Genomic DNA, 16,308 nt, shown 5'->3' on the forward strand with positions numbered 1-16,308 from the left:
CTGTCAGTATTTATTCCCTCTGCCAGGCACGCTGCAGATTAGAAGGAAGAAACCTAAAAGGTGGGTGGTGAAAATCAAGCAGAATATGAACAAAGGGTTAAGGATTTATGGCAGAGGGAGGTTTTTGGATCTTTAAGTCTTAATCATCAAACATTTGAGCTGGCCCAGCATAGGTCTTCATTTTGCTTTTTAATCTGTCATATCTTAAAACAATCCCTACTTGTACCACATCTGGACCTGGGACACGGCAAACTTTGCTGTCGCAGCCTCGGCATCAGGCTGAGTGCTGTGTGAAACACGCTGTGCTTCCCAGGATGCTGCATTCCCGTTTCCTACAGCATAATGCTGTAGTACTACCAGACCCAGGCGGATTTACATTTCAGTTTCTGCATTCTGAAACTCCTCCCTGCCCTGCACACTGCTGGCAACAGCTTTGGCCGCGGTTGCTTCCTACGGGCTTCTCGAGGTGCTTTTCCAGCTAAAAAAACAAGCGGGAAATGATTTGTGTTTCTGCTGGCCGTTTCATCGCAAGCCAGGCGCAGATGGCTAACAGCTCAGGAAGGTCCTTGCTGTCACACACGTGCCGATTCAAAGCCTCCAAGCGGCAGCGGTCTCCTCCAGCTGCTGAGCAGCCTCGCTGGAAACCAGAGCGGGGCTCGCTGTTCCCAGTGCCAGACCCCAGCAGCTCCACTCCTCGCAACGGGGGAGAAGCCGGACAAATATCTCAGGGCCTGGTGATGAAGTCTTAAAAACCATGCTGGTTAGAGCATCTGAGTCACCCCGTGCTCATCCATACCCGCCCGCAGGCCGAGAGACGACCACTGATCGGGTGACGCCATCAAAAAAGCTTCAGGATTACAGTTGCCTCCTTGGCAGGGAACCCAATTAAATTATGTTGAAATATCGCTCGTTATGAGAAGTGCCCTGCCAATTTCAAGCAATTTGCCGCAGCCAGAGGCCCTGCAATGAAATGAGCCCTGAACTGCGAGTCAACACGCACATTTTTCAGGTATTAGTCACTTCAGCATTATTTTGAAATAGTAGTGAGTCAAACGAGCATCAGTGCAATTGCCACAGTTACAGAAAAGGGAAAATAAACCTAGATCAAATATACTTTTTTTTTTCCTTCTGCGTAACAACAACATTGAGCAAGAGTTGAAAGCCACCAGATGTATTTTTTTTAAGCGAAAATGGATTCTGCCTGGGTTCCCAACTCCTACCGTTCCCATCTCCCCCTCTGCTTGTCCTGGAACTAAACCAACATCCCAAAATCCCAACCTATTTTGCTCGGTCTTCAGGGAGCTACACTGAGTTCGCTGAATCAGTTAACCCCCGAACGGGACGCGTATCAGCGCTCTCGCAAGGAACAAAGCAGAAAGACCCCACCAGGGACGTGGGAACTGAAGCAGCGACTGATTTAGGTCGGCTTGAGCTGTTGGGAGTTGCACCTTGCGGGTTCGAGCGAGGCCTTTGCTAAAATCCAGCTAACACAGGTGTGACGTGAGCAGAATATGTGCACTCAGTTTCTTTGCTTTTCAAGCAGGACCAAAAAAATATTCTTGCTAGCTTTCCTTCTAACAAGTTCCCTCGGAAAACTTTTGAAGCTACTTAAAGTTGCTCTCCACTACAAATCTAACCATGTACACTGACGTAGTCTGACCCTGATACTGTGTAAATTAAAGAAAACCTGAATATGAGAACATCAGTGCATTGGTAGGAACAATATTTAAGCCCCGAACAAACTTCAAAACCTGAGAGTTCCTAAAAAACATCGTGCTTATGCGCTAAGCCTTTGGCTACAAGTCCATCCCCAAAAGCCTGGAGATGACTGGCATAGCGGGGTCACCAGCTGAAACCCTGAGTACGGTCCCAGGTGGATTTAAGCAGCTCCAGCCCAGCTGTATATAAAAAGGGCTAATGGGAGTTTATTTGGTTTGGAAGTGCTGCAAGCTGTAGGTCTTGCTGCCTTTTTTGCACTTTTGTTTTCATATTTTGTTGTATTTATGGGCTTTTGTGTGTCAGGCACGCTGGCCATCCATCAAAGCTAAAAAAAAAAAGAGGAAAAATGTAACAGTACTGAAGGTGTGAAGAGTGTCAAAGAAAAAAGCTTTGAGCTCTCAGGCTGTGCTGCAGGCTCTTACTCTGAAGATGCACTTTGTGGGCAGCAAACAAGAGGAGCTTCTGCAGGAGTTTCTAACAACCAGGTAATCGGAGAGAAGAGCACTGCTCTTCTGTAGCTATCTAAGACCCTTTCAAGTTACACAGGTGTGGAGAATACGAGATAGGGAGGATAGAGCAGTATGAAATACAAAATGTGATTTTTCTTAGGGAGAAGCTGAAGGCGGCCTTACAAATTCCATCAACACAATGAGATAAAAAAAGGATGCTATGCTAGGGATTAGGAAACTCCTTAACTCATAGGGTATTTTTTTTTTTTTTGTATGGGTGGGGGAAATCAAGAGCAGCTGCGAACACAGAAAATCTCTTCCATTACACAGGACATCCAAACAGACCAAAGTAACTGTCTCAGGGTCGCTGGGAGAGACGAACTGCATCCCTAGAATTTTTAATAAAGCCAGAGCTCTTCTTCCAAAGGCAAACATCCCCCGTCAAGCAGAAGGATTAACGTATGGTTAGCAGAGAGAGAAAGCCCGCTCAAAGCTGTCCAGATGATTTGGCATCTATGTTACAGGGGGACTTTGAAGCCAGATAGGTCAAAGTCCCTTAAAGCTATGTGCTGTTGCAAAATAATGTCCAGTTCCTTCCCCCGAGAGGTTAGGAGATGCATTTCTTAAATTACAGTGACTAGAGTGTGTTGTTCTGTTTAAGCTCTTCCGTACCTCAATGCATTAACGACTTGTCTGTTTCTAACGAGGGAGCAAATAAAAGAGCCGCAACTTCATCTGGCTTCAGCCCTGTGCTCATGGGTATGTTGGCACAAATCGGAATCCTCACTGCCAGCAGAGTGGCATTGTTTGTGATTTATTTTTTTTATTTTTTGTCAGTCTCTGTATATAGATGAGTCAAACTGCCAAAGCACTTTGAAAATGATCCAGCAGACGGCCCTGAATCATTCCTCCTTCTGCTGCGCAGTAACAGCTTACTGTCCGTCCGCTTCCATACGGTGGTCCCTCCCGGGAATTAAAAATCCTGCTGGCTGGCAAGGCCAGAGCGTGTGTGTGCGCGTGTACGCACACAGGCGCGTGTTATTTAACGCTGGAAAGTTGGCCCACAAACTGGAAAACAGAGCCGTTTTTATCTCTGTATTCTGTAACCAGGACTGAAGGGCTGCAAAGGGAGGAGAGGAGGGCTGCTGGTCTGTAACAAGCGTGCTCTGTGTTCATACGAGTGTTTGACAGAAGCCTCCCAAAGGAGAAGGGGAAGTACCCACAAATGCAAAAACTGACTGAGAGAACTTCAGGGGGATGAAGATCAAGAAGTTAAGGTGATTGTTTAAGGGGCTTTAAAACAAAACTGCTAATACTAGGCTATGTATATATGTGTTAGCTTAAGGTAAACTACTTAGTATATCAGTATAGACAGTATCTAGTGTGCACATACTAGTGAGAAATGTGTGTGAGGATTTGCTTGGATCTGAATTTTCTTCGTTGTGCTTTCCTGCAGGAACATGTTCAACTACCTCTGCATACGCTGTCTCTACCGAGAGTTCGACGAGCCCCGTGAGTCTGCCGACAAAGGTACTGTTCTCTTTTTGGTTTCTTTTTCCAAGTAGCCTGATTGGGAATGAACATTATCAGTGAAATGAATAAAAAAGCCTCATCACAGTTTTCTATCAAAAAGAGGGAATAAGTGTTTTGATACTGTCATTTCCCAATTCTGAGATTTCAAACAGTTTTTGAGGAAAGTATAATCCAAGTACATAAACAGAGACTACCTGGACACAAGTATCCTACAGGCAGGGGGACAGTTAAACAGTAAGTGGAAATAAATTGCAAGGCAAGAGGTGAAATTCCAAGTGAATATTAAATGCAAGGGATAACAGCTAAAATTTTAAGCTTAGCACCATGGAACTAGCAACAAAATATTAAGTCCACAAGTACAACTGAAAAAAAAAGACATCAATCTGTAAGAAGATGTATTTATTTCCATACCATCCACCCAAAAATTTTTTTTTCCTCGTGGGAAGGCACACTGACTCTACTGTGCAGAGGGCTCCTCTACACGAACTCAGTAGGACTGCTGATCTCTACTCGCTAGCAATCTCCTCTCTAGCAGAGTCCAAAACTACCTTGTTAGGAGAACTGTGGAAATCTAGAGCATTAAGGTCATTTACTTCTATCTCCTTTCAAGTCTGTAGCAACAGAAACTCAGCCTCTGAAGTAACTTGTAGACAGGGCCTCAGCCCAGTTTGCTTTTTAAAATAATCTGGGCTCCAAGCGGGAAAAAGACAGGACCTTACTTGTGTAACGCTGTTAGAAAATTACATCAGCTTGTACTCTTCTCATCTGCTAATGCATTTAAAAACACAGCAAGGTAACACGGGGCTTTTCTTGAACCACATCAGTCCTGTGTCTAAAACCAAACTTGCTTGAGTAAGAGATCTTTGCTAGCCTTGGGTTCAGTACTTAAAGTCTTCACACACACTGCAAGCTGAATGTTTTAATAAAACCATCACCTCTCCTACATGATCAAGGTAAATATTAGATGTAAAAAATATTTCAACAAAGCAAGCTTCAGGAGTTAATTTTCATAGTCCTTCCTTGTACCCATCACAAGGCAGATCTTCAAGGACTGTAGCTTTATTTTGCAGCTGATTTAGGCAAAATAGGCAGAAGTGGCAAGGCCTAAGTAGTGGGACTCTATACTGATGCTGAGAGGATGAAAAGCTGTTCCTCTAAGTTGTAACTGGTCAAGGGGCACGTTTGCTGAGAAGCAGAAGGGAACTGGCTCTTAGTACGGTGCGGCTGCTGCCTGGCCATTTTATCTTTGCCATAGTCAAGGGAAACTCACAGCCATCTACCAGGTTTGGACCAAGGTTGCACAGACAGGAGGCATCTTCACGGAGTAACTTCAGGGTCGGCAAGGAGCACTACTGCTTGAAAAGCTCGGTTGACAATTTGTAAAGTGTTGCCATCCTTACCGCAGTGGAGGTAACCCTGCGAAAACCTGCATGCAGGAACGCAGAAGCGTGGTGAGAAGGACGTGTCACCAACAAGCACAGCAACACTATGATGGAATTAGCCCATACCTTGCTCCAGTTTTTATTCCATGCGGTACTCAGATGAGGCTGAACAAGAGGAGACTATTTAAGTTCTGCAGGCTCAGTTTCACAGAGGATCCTCTCTTTGCTCATTAGCGAGTTCTTCATCGTGTGAGAGGTGCGGCAGTCCGTAGCGACCCGCTAGCGGCTGTTGTACAAAGAGACCCTCTTCAGGGACTGCGAACACCGTCGCTGTTACCTGAACTACACAGATTGCTCCCTTTCCAGCAAGGAATTGCCTATGCCCAGCAATACCGGTCAGGGTACCACCTCGGCTTTTGTGGAGCTGCTCATGTGCTGCTGAGCCCCTGTAAGGCAAGCAAAAGATGTGCAACCGGCTGCAGCGATGTTCAGCAACCACATCCTGCGAGGCTTCTCGCCTCCTCCGCCTGTCCTGACACACGGCACAGGCCCGAGCGCAGGGAAATGCGAGCTGAGGGTGGGAACGGCATAACACAAGAGGTGACCAAGAACCTGCAGCTGATAGTAAGTTCAGTGGCAGTGGGATCCCACGGCGCTTCACATTATCACTTCCACCAAGACCATGAAAGCCCACGGAAGCACAGAAAAGTCACAGAAGCAAAGGGGAGGAGTGGGAGGGGAGGGAACGAGCTCTATTTGATGAATTCTAGAGCCAACTGGCACTCACTTGATGGAAATGCTAATTGTCCTACTGACATACACCCACTAGCTATTTCCCCCTGCTTCCTCATCTCCTCTAAATGAAGCACAGAGTCTTTTCTTAAATCACAGGTAACACAAGAGTATCCAGGTTTCCACCCTTCCTTTTCCTCGATGTCACACCCCCACTTACAAGAACAGCTGAGCTATTTGCTGCATGGAAACATGATGCAGCATTACCTAGTTATTTTTAATTTCTGTACTTAGTGAACATTTCAGTCCTTACTCCAAAAGAAGAGTTTCTGCTCTGTTTGAAATAGTCTGTTACCTCTCGCTGCGTACCTGACACCTCTTGAATATCTGCACCAAGTTATAGATTAACACCTGCCTTTGTCTGCAGATGGTTTTATCCTTATTGCTTTCAAAGGAGCTCTTGGGGGCCAGTTTACATCCGAACACAGGGTAGGTAGCTCCTCAAAAGCTAAGCTCTGCTTAAACAAAATGCATACAAGGGGTCTATGATAGGGCAAGAAGAGTTTGAACAAACAGTCTGTAAATAAATCTAATCAGGAGCCCCCAGAGGGAGGGTTTAAATAGTACATTTATTTACAGGAGTATCCCACACTAGTTCAAAGAGATGACCCATTTGCCGTCCCGCCCCATCCCCTGGAGAGCGCTGGTCTTTTAATGAGATACAGGACAGAGTGGCTTAAAGGATTAAGGACTGAAGTCACCGGAGTCTGGGGAAGGAAGCAGGCAGTGCCGGATCAGCAGCGAGCATCCAGACAAAACGCTGTCCTGGGCGCAGCAGAAAAGCAGCCGTGCATGGCCACAACTTAAAGCAGGAGGTTTTCCTCGGACTGGCTTGACAGCGATAGGACTGGGGAGACAGAAAACTCTCAACACCAAGAACAGGGTAAGCTGTAAGTGCTGTGGTGTGGGAGCATTCCTCTGAGCCTCGAGGGAAAGAGCTGTTTTATTGACAAGCCTAAGCCGACACCTCAGTTCATTCAGTCACTCGCTTAAAAATGATAAAGACCCAGTTCAGGTTGCCCCAAGCCAGCTTCTCTTCTCATTCAACTCCTGAGGATCAATAATTGGAGAGAATCCAGCTATCGACTTGTTTTGAGCTTGGTTTTTTTTTTGTTTGGTTTTTTTTTGAGTAAAACTACACCAGAATTATTAATTTGTGCACACCACTTGCAGCAACTTTGAAGCGCTCTTCTCAACGAACCTTTCTTTTAAAATACAATTCAAATAATCAATAACCTTTCATCCTTCAAAGAAAAGTCTGTGCTAGCGGAAAAGAAAAAATGTGACTATTTCCACAGCTATGAAGTTATCTTACCCTTTAAGTGGGAGGCTGCCAACACTTGAACAAAATAAGCAAAGTGCAGCAGCACCTCAGCTACTCTCCCTGTATGACAGAAAGATAACGGCCAGCTTATCGCGCTCAATCTGCTCTTTGGAGCAATAATTAACGACGCAGAAGCCTGCCACCACAAAACTTACTTCAGATCGCTTTAAAGTTACAAGGCCTGCCCTGTTCAACGACAGGTAGATTTAGATGAGTCAAAGCTCAAGATTTTACAAGAAAGGAGGGGGGAAAAAATAAAAAAGCCAGAGGAAAAAGTACGCAGCAATAGCGGAAACTGTTTCGCAATCGCCACAGTAAATTAGCTTTTTCATGTCACAGATCAGTTTGAACAGGCCACGGGATGCTGCGCTAGTGCTCAAAGTGGCACGACTTGTATGCTCAGAAGAGGAGGAGAAAGAAAAGGGATCTCTTGAAAATGAAGTGGTTGATAGGCATAAACTCCTTTCTCGGTAGAGTATATTTAAATATACTTAACTTATGTAATCAAGGAAGTAAAAAAGCTTGCCTGATAGCCTGGGAAAAGCATATTATTTGGATATCAAAAGACAGTTAGTCCAGCTGCTTCTGTATCTGATTATCTAAATCTTTCCCATGTGCAGTTACACTAACTTCCAGACACTAGATTTGGTTTTAAAATCCATGCTGATGAGTAACACACACTCTTCTAGCTGTGTTCCAGCAAGGTGGAAAATGAGGAACTGCAGCAACAGTAGCCCTAGACAATCTCTGTGGGGACCAGGAGGTGCACCTCTAACAGCAAAGGGAGACGCAGGCATGTGGAGCATCTCATCACATCTACGAAAACTGGCCACAAGCAGATACGCAAGAGCTGTGATCTCCAGCGGGCCAAGGGGCTACCCAGTGCAGGAGGTATCCTGCTTTCTAAACCAAAATCAGCAGAAGGCTAATTCTGTTGCCCGCAACGATCACTGTAATATCGAGTTAATTTGAGGGAAGTAGGCCATGTAGGAAGAGAGATATGAGAGATGTATGTTGGCTGGCAGGGGGCACGGCCGAGAGCCGACAGGAACTGCGCTCGTTCCTCTGCCAGAAGACAGGCTGAACTTGGGTGGATGCCTCTGTTGAGCCACTTGAAGGGATTTTTCATCTAAAGTGCGTGCATTACCTAACCAGGGAATAACTCTGTCGATTTTTGCTGAAGTTTTTCAAACAGGTCAGTTTTCTGTTATTTCTCAACGTGCTAGCACCTGAGAAGTTAATTCAAGAGTTCCCTAGTGCTGGTGGTTGCAAAGGCTTCCTCGTGGTCCCTCGTCCCTCTCTGTCACGCTGAGTTTTGGTCACGGACCCTTCGCTGTGGATTTGGAGTAACGTAAGCCATCAGGCACTGTCAGAAGAGCTGTGGCCCTGACGCTGGCTTTGAAGACACTGCGGTGCTAGGAGATCCAAGCACTCATGACGCTAAGTACTGTATAAACCTGCAAAGAAGATAATGATCTCTGAAAGGAAGTTAAAGAGGAGAAATTAAGTGCAAAGCCCCGGTGCTACGCAGTGTCACTCATTGCTGGGTTGCACACGCCGCTGCTTTACAGAACCAGAGCCTAAAGCAAGAGCACAGACGCAGCGGGCATGCGGAAGAGGCAGGTACGGGTTCAGGAATGCTGTAGCATTGTTGACAGCTTGAGGTTTTAAACCACGTAATTTTCCAAGTAGGAAATACTTCTGAGTTATACTCATCTCCTCACACACATGTCCAGGGTTGTTTTGTCCCTGCCTGCAGCTGCCATGAAATACTGGGCCATCGATTTAAAATGGAACCGTACCACCTTTACGTACACGGGGAGCTTTGTTTGGTGGCACCTAGGAGTTGTTACAGCAGGCAAAAAAAATCTTGCAGTTCACCACAGGACTAGTTGCTGTCTAATCTTGCAGTCAAACCATACACCAAAAAATAAATCAAAGAATGAAACATATTCTGAGGTCACAGCCTCACTCAAATTTTGCTACTTAAGTCTGCAAAAAGGCTTCCAATCTGAAACATTTCAGAGAGATTTTAGTAAAATAAACCCAAACCCTATCCACAGGTCTGAAATACTTTATATATGGGATTCTGTCACGCACTGAAAATATTCCTAGTTCATCTGATGAACTCTACTCCCTCACAATCTTTTGCTCCAGACTAAGGAGAAGGCAGAGGGTCCCTGCACAGGTACAAAAATGTACCTAGAGATCAAACTACTCCCAAGGGTAAGACGTAACCTGGCTGGAGGAAAGAATGCAAGCCACTGGCCACCTGACAGTCTGAACCTGGCTCTTCCTGGCACTTTGACTTTATCCTGGTATGTGAGAAGTTGTCTGGCCCCGTTTTCCTTTTGCTTTCTTAACTTTCCAAAACAAAAAGGGATTAGAGGAAAGGCGTTCACAAGTGGAAATTTCTGCTGGGCGGATAATTCATCCTGTGCTAGCTCTCTCCCACTTCCAGGGCCAGTTGTAAACTCATGTAACACAATAAATATAAAATCAAAGTTAAGGCACAGAGGAAGCAGTAACCAGTTTTCTGGAACTGCATTCAGCACTGCCCCAGTTGGCCTTTTCCGGCCTGGAGGTGCAAGTTCCAAGAGTTTAAGAAAATGCAAAGAAGAGTGTTTTGCTTTACCTGGAGAGCACAGTTTGACAACTACTCTGCTTTTCTGTCCCTTGCAAATGAGTTTTAATTTCCCTATCTGTATCAGCAGGAAGCTCTCTCTATCTCGCAGCCTGTGCCGTGCCTGCAAAGCCCGAGCAGCGCATACCGATACGTGCTCCGACAAGGAGCCAGCGAGCCAGCCCTTTCCGAAAGGCCAGGAAACGCTGGCAGTTTCATGGCGCTGGCAGCCGTTCCTATCGGTGTTTCTTGCTGCAGATGACGGGGTGACAACTCTACGCCTCCCTCCGAGCGTTTTAATTCTGCTCCAGCTCTCAGCCTGAAGCGATGAGAAGAGCAAAGGATATTCTCAAGATTAAAGACATTTATTTGAGGGAGACAGACACCCTTTGTGCCATCGGGATGCTTATTGACTTAACGCAAGAACATACAGCAAGCAAGTCTCGAGTATCCATTCTCCTCCGCCCCTCCAAGAGCAAACTCCCTAGCTTGCATGGAAGAGACAAATGTATCTGGAGTGCTTGAATGCGACTTCTTCATCGGAAGCTCTCAAATACTTTTTCGGGCCATGAAATCTTAGCGTTAAGCACCAGGAGCGGGAACAACTGTAGGCCACAGAGCTGAAAACTGAGAAATCTGCAGGACCTTTCCACTCTGCTGTTTAAAAAACACAGGATGGTAATATCCACTAAAGCACACAAAGCATGTTTTTGGCTTTCCACCTTTCTCAATTTTCCTGCAAGTATTGTATGGAAAAAAACAGCTAAAAGTCTGCAGAAGGGAGTCTTTCTCAACACGCTTCTCTCTCTATGTACTTACAGCCAAGCCAGAACCTTCTGAGAGAGCCTTTAGACTGATTTCTTAGGAAGGAAAAAAAAACCAAAAACCCAAACTAATTTGTGATTAGAAGGCACAAAGATGTTCAGTCAGATGGAAGCATTCCTGAAAAGCAAGGGGAAAACTACCCGATCATTTCATTCAGCTACCCTAAAGGGTAAACAGCAAACTTGACCACAATCTAGAAATCCTGACTAACAGCTTGACCGAAAGCGGATGTTTTTTCTAGTTATCGTTGTGCTTCTGAGATCTGATGAACTAAAAAATACATTCAACGGACCCTGACACCAAAGCCAAGAAGACAGAAAGAAGAGGGGGTCACTGTTGCTCCTGATGTAAGGTTGAGGTCCCCCACTCAGAAGAAACTCACTAAGGGTAGTTTCAACTGGTAGTGGATGCTCCAAGAATGAAAACAAAAGAGGCTTTCTGGGTTGAAAATTTACCTGAAAAGCAAACATCTTAGCATTCACAGAACTTTGCATAGCAGCCCATAAAAACCTCATCATTTTCAAATTATCTGTCAGTAAAGGAGGTTCCTGGAGTTCTCAAAATGTCTTCAGAAGAAAACCAAAGCTGTGTTTAACATGTGGAAATTTCCCTTTTCAATACTGGGACCCCGCAAGGTGAAGGCTACATATCCCTTCTGTCTGTAGCCGTGAGCCATGGCATGTGTGTCACTAAACAGAAGGTAATTCCATTTCCCCCTCGCTTTGCTGAGACATCCTTCTCCCTACCTGCCCCCAAAGTGGACAACAAAACCTCCCTGCACACCAACGTGAGGGTAAACATTCCTCTCTTCTGCAACTTGCAGATTTGCCTTAACCCACAAATACTTTTTACCTTCAAAAAGCATTTAAGACAGTTTAATTGGGTTTTTCTTTTCAGGTGGTTGCAAGTAGGAGACTGGAGAGCTATTGACTTGCAGCAGTAGTCGCGCAAGGACTGGTGGCCAGGATCAAGGACCCTCAGTCGGGAGCTTTGGTTTGGGTTCCGCTTTCCAGAGACCGCAGGTGGGTGCATAACTCGGGAAGGGCGAAGGCCGACGGGCTCTTTGGAGGAACGCTGCTTCCAGTAGTTTTCCAGCCATAAAAATTCCTGCTGCTCCTAGCCCGGGGCACAATAGGTTTGCCTTTACGCTTGGTTTAGGGTAAGGAATAATCCTGATTCACATCAGCAGGGATGATGGCAGGGTGCTCTGAAGGATTAGTCAGTCCGTGTCTGTAAACAGTCAAAGATTTAGCAATCCTCAAGCTGCAAACTGCAGCGGGGTGGGGGGGGGACCCAAAACTAAAAACCCTTCTGAAGATCCATCACCCCATGGATTCAGAAAGTATTTTCCCCCTGATGAGGGTTGTCATCTTTATTCCTAGACTTTTCCCTCAAGTGGACCTACTTGAATTGGAGCTGGGCAGCAGTGCTGCTGTTTTGATCCGCAGATTGCTATTTTTCACAGCACCACTTTTAACCGTTAGTGTCACAAGCGAGCCTCAACTTGCTTTCAGTAGCGAGACCATGAGCGAAAACTCCTCCTCTTCCCCTGTCCTCTGGCCCTCCTCTCACTGCTCTGCTCAAAGTGGAAGTTTCGCTTTCCCTAACCTGTATAGTTTTGACAAAAAAAGAGGAAAGTATTTAATTTCTCTGCTGCTAGCGCAGAGCACCTTTGTTAACAGCACGGTGTTGTAAACCTGTGAAATCCGGCTGCAGACAACGCACAAGCAGTGTTAACTTAACTTAAAATATGCACCTATACCACAGATTTCGTATCCCAGGAAATCTGCAGGTAGAGTCCTACAGCCCTTTCAGTCTCGTTTGATCTACCCTTCTCAGAGCAAACAGAAAGCTCTCTTACAGGCAAGCAGAAGGTGAAAGGCAATAAACCACTTAGCTAAACGCCAAGCATAAGCAGCTACAACGCCGTGCAATCGTAAAACGCCATTAATCATTTACATCGGGAAACGGCGCAATAAGGGGGAACGTGCATGGCCTTATCTGTTCCCTGTGTACACACGCGGGTTACAAGCTTGGTTAAATCACCCGTGTGCACGACACGTCATGGCCAAACGGGGTTCTGCTCCTCGGCCCTGGGTGCTGACTTTGTACAGCTTCAGAAAAAAAAAAACCCCTGTTCACTGACTGCATCGAGTTGTAGGTGAAACTGTTGGGAGCTGTTTTTTCTTAATCTTAGAGCATTTTTATCATTGCTGGTTTAACACCTCCCCTTGAAAGTGATTTTTTTTTTTTTTTTCCTCCTTGTAGAACACCATACAATGCATTTCTGCTTTATATAAAAGCATTTCTGCCTACCTGCAATCCTATTTGCAGTGAGCACTTCCCAAACCCTAGTAGTGCCTGAACACTGTCAGGTTACTACTTGATCCTCTGTAGGGAGATGTGCAAGCGACCGACAAAATTGTTCTTGTAAACAGGATTCCACAGCAACTCTTCTGGAGAGATTTTCTTCCAGTGCTCTCTTTTACCCAGAGTAATTTCAGTTTAGTGGCTTTTTTTTTTCTCCTGTGCATTTTTTTTTGTCCTTGTTTGCAAGTCTAACAGAAGAGCTTTCTCCCAAATAACAGAAACCTACTCACTTCCAGTACCTTGCCGTTCTTGTGAACTTCCCAAGCTTCAAACAAAGCCAGTCAGCACGTTCAGCTAAAGGCCTTAAATCATCCTCTCCGCACTGTGCTCTGAGATCTCCTCCAAGGCACTCCAGAAAGAGGGACAAATGGATCCAGTAAATCCTCTGCATATAAAGACTTTTTGTCAACTCCTGCGGGGTGCTCCAGCGTTTATTTTGTCCCCTCTAAGTGGTTTTATCTTTTTTGGTGGAGGGTGTCTTGTGGCAGGAGGTACACCTGTGAAGTTTGCTGGCACGGACCTGAGGTGCACAAGCATTTTAAGATGGGGACGGAGAGCAAAAGAATTCCAGAAACCTTGTCACCAGCTAAAGATACTGATAAAGAAATGCCCTAAGACAGTATTTTTTTATCATTACAAGTGAGATGGACAAGCTGTACAGACAAATCACTGAAACACAAAAGAATTAACCAAAAGGTGAAGTTACTGTCACTGCCGATCTAAGAACCAACGCTTCTAAACATGTGAACACCCTGCAGCCTCCATCTCCTGTTTTCTTTGTTTATTTGCCGTCAGGTAAGCGAGCGAAACTGGCTCAGCACAGGGTCCGATGCGTGGCAGGGCTGGGAGCAAAGCAGCACTTCCCCTTCTGGCACCAGCAAAGCTCAATCAGCTCAGCTGGGCCAGCTGCACCATCAAACCAGCCTGCTGCGTGTTCTGACACGTGCGTTAACCGATAACCTGAGAAACGGAGGAGAACGCACGGCTCCCGGCTTTAGCCACGATTTCTACCCAGCTTGGCTGAGCGATGGAAGACCCGACGGCGGGGCGTCCTGAGCAAGGTAAGTGCAGCACCAAAGGCAGCTTGCTCTCCTAGCCCGAGCCGCCAACGGCGCGCAGGGGACGCAGACAAACGCGGAGGAGAGCGATCTGCACCTTTACGGCGCTAGCAGATCTGCTGGAAACAGGAGAAACGCTCTGTTAAACTGAAGAAAGCAAGTAACAAGCGCCCGAGCCTTGATTACAGGCTATCACCAGGAGATCCACAGAACTCAGGAAAAAAAATATTACAAGAGGCTTACCATTTAATGCTCTAAAGTGGTAAATCCACAGCAAATCCTCCTGAATCTAAATATGCCTAAGACATTTCTTATTTTTTTTAAGTTTTCTGAAATGCAATCTTATGCTCCCAAACAACTAAGCTCCACTGTTACACTTGCTTTCTCAGTGTTCTGCTAAGCACGTCGCATCCAGTGCCTCGAGTGCCCTTCTGGCATCCAAAAGTTCTTTCCAATAAATAGTAAGCAAGCCATTTATTCATATTTATCTCCTTCTTTAAACCAAAGTAACCCAAAAGTGTCCAACAGATTAAAGCTGATCTCAGCAGTATTTTTTTTTTGCAGTTAAAGAAAGTCTGCTCTAAAATTACGCATGTTACTGACGCATAATTTTATCCCTTAAAACCAGAATGCCCTCGGAAAGATTTTAAGAACAAAAAAGAAATACACCTCTCCATTTGTGCACACTGACTCTGAAAAAAAAGAGACAGCAGCTGTGGCGATCTAGCTAAATGTAAGTTTTTCTTCACAATGTTTTAGATTTAAATTAAAAACTTAGCTCAGTGAGGAAATGTATTATTTTTTCCCCAATGGTGTGTTTTCATTTTACTGGTAGAGCCCATACACACCTTGGGATCACTTTCTGGCTTATTTCTCGCAAGACTGGTGTGAAAAGTAAATGTCACTGTGCTTGGCAAACTTGGTCAAAGCCTGCCTCGCTTTTTGCAAAAAACAAGATTGTTAATAAAAAATAACCACAGTCCCCATGGAAAAACAAATAAATCCCAGCTTATCTCAGGAAATGGAAGTTTTACAAACACCTTTAGATGGAAAGAAAACAAGCAGCTGCCATAACATCACTTACTTCCACAAGAGAATTCCCACTACAAATGTGACCGAGCTCCTACAGACCGTGGATGGGAAGAGAAGAGCCACACACCCTGGAAAACACACCCTGGCCGGTCATCCCTTCCAAGGCAGGCAAATAAATGACCGATGACGCTACATCCCTGCGAGCACGGCGCTTTACCGGCAGCTGCGCTGCTCCCGGGATCGGGAAAACACCCTTTAAAACCGAAAACAAGCTATATCAGTAAAAGTGCACTTTTGCAGATAACTGCTTCTACAGCTGGGGCTTCTGCTGGCACAGCTATGTCAGTCACGGGTCACACTTCGTCACAGCGCTCGCAGACAGAGCTGTGCCAGCAGAAGTTTGCCCTATAGACCTGGTGGGAAACTCAGCCGTCGCCCAAATGAATCTGCAAAGTTTCACGTTTTTCGTGCTGCTGCCAAACTCAGTTTTTCGAACAGGCTGCTGACGGGTGGTCTTACTCCTGTGCTGCTGACACGTGAGGCTCTCGGCTTCCGGGGACGGAAGAAAGCTAAACTTAGCTCAGGAACGTGGCAATACCTATCAGCCATTTACATTGTACTTTATTCTTCAATTGCATACACAAACTAAATTAGAAAGAGCCCCTGTAGGAGGAGAAGATGAAACGGAATAAATTAAATTGTGCTGTACTTTAGCGCTCAGGGTAGACCGCCCTCGCTTTTAATAGTAAGAACAAAACTGAAAGTGTTTAACGGGATTTGTTTAGCAGACAGCAAAGCACTGCAGAATTCCCACTGTTCAGTTAGACCGAACAGTCAAACTGCAACAGGGCTTTCGTCATCTTTAATCACCTTTGAAGGCAGCAGGCAAGGAGATTTAACACCCGAGTTGACGCCTAAACATCAGTTCTGTTTGGATGAATCGACACGATGCCGCGGGTCGCGCGTACGGCGATGCGTATCGTTATTCCAGAGCACGGAGCAGCAAGATGTCAGAAGCGTACGCTGCCGATCTGCTCTGGAGCAAAATTACAAAATCAAGCTGTAAATAAACTCCCACCACTTTTCCGTGGGGGAAAAGAAAGCTACAGGCAAGCGCTTTGGTGCCTCCGAACCCGCCTGCGCTCAATAATGAATAAAGCCGTCCGAAGCGCGGGGCTGTGGAAAGGAGAAGGGCTACGTA

The 16,308-nt window shown here is 45.6% G+C and overlaps 1 protein-coding gene across 3 annotated transcripts in view; it reads right to left on the bottom strand.

The window, feature by feature from the left end:
- Positions 1 to 16,308, bottom strand: part of CNOT6L (CCR4-NOT transcription complex subunit 6 like) — a 32,464-nt gene that overhangs the window by 14,446 nt on the left and 1,710 nt on the right. Inside the window, exons 1-2 of one of the 3 annotated variants that reach the window (XM_086746092.1) lie at positions 15,160 to 15,358; positions 11,500 to 11,877 (exon numbers count right to left, since the gene is read on the bottom strand). The exons of 1 other annotated variant lie outside the window; for it this stretch is intronic. The gene's annotated coding sequence lies outside the window, so the exon portion shown is untranslated. Of the gene's footprint in view, positions 1 to 11,499; positions 11,878 to 15,159; positions 15,359 to 16,308 lie in introns of those variants that run through there. One more of the 3 variants, XM_086746091.1, reaches the window with a different exon arrangement.

Source organism: Chlamydotis macqueenii, chromosome 4 (assembly GCF_036417535.1).
Source record: "Chlamydotis macqueenii isolate bChlMac1 chromosome 4, bChlMac1.mat, whole genome shotgun sequence".
NCBI classification, from domain to species: domain Eukaryota; kingdom Metazoa; phylum Chordata; class Aves; order Otidiformes; family Otididae; genus Chlamydotis; species Chlamydotis macqueenii.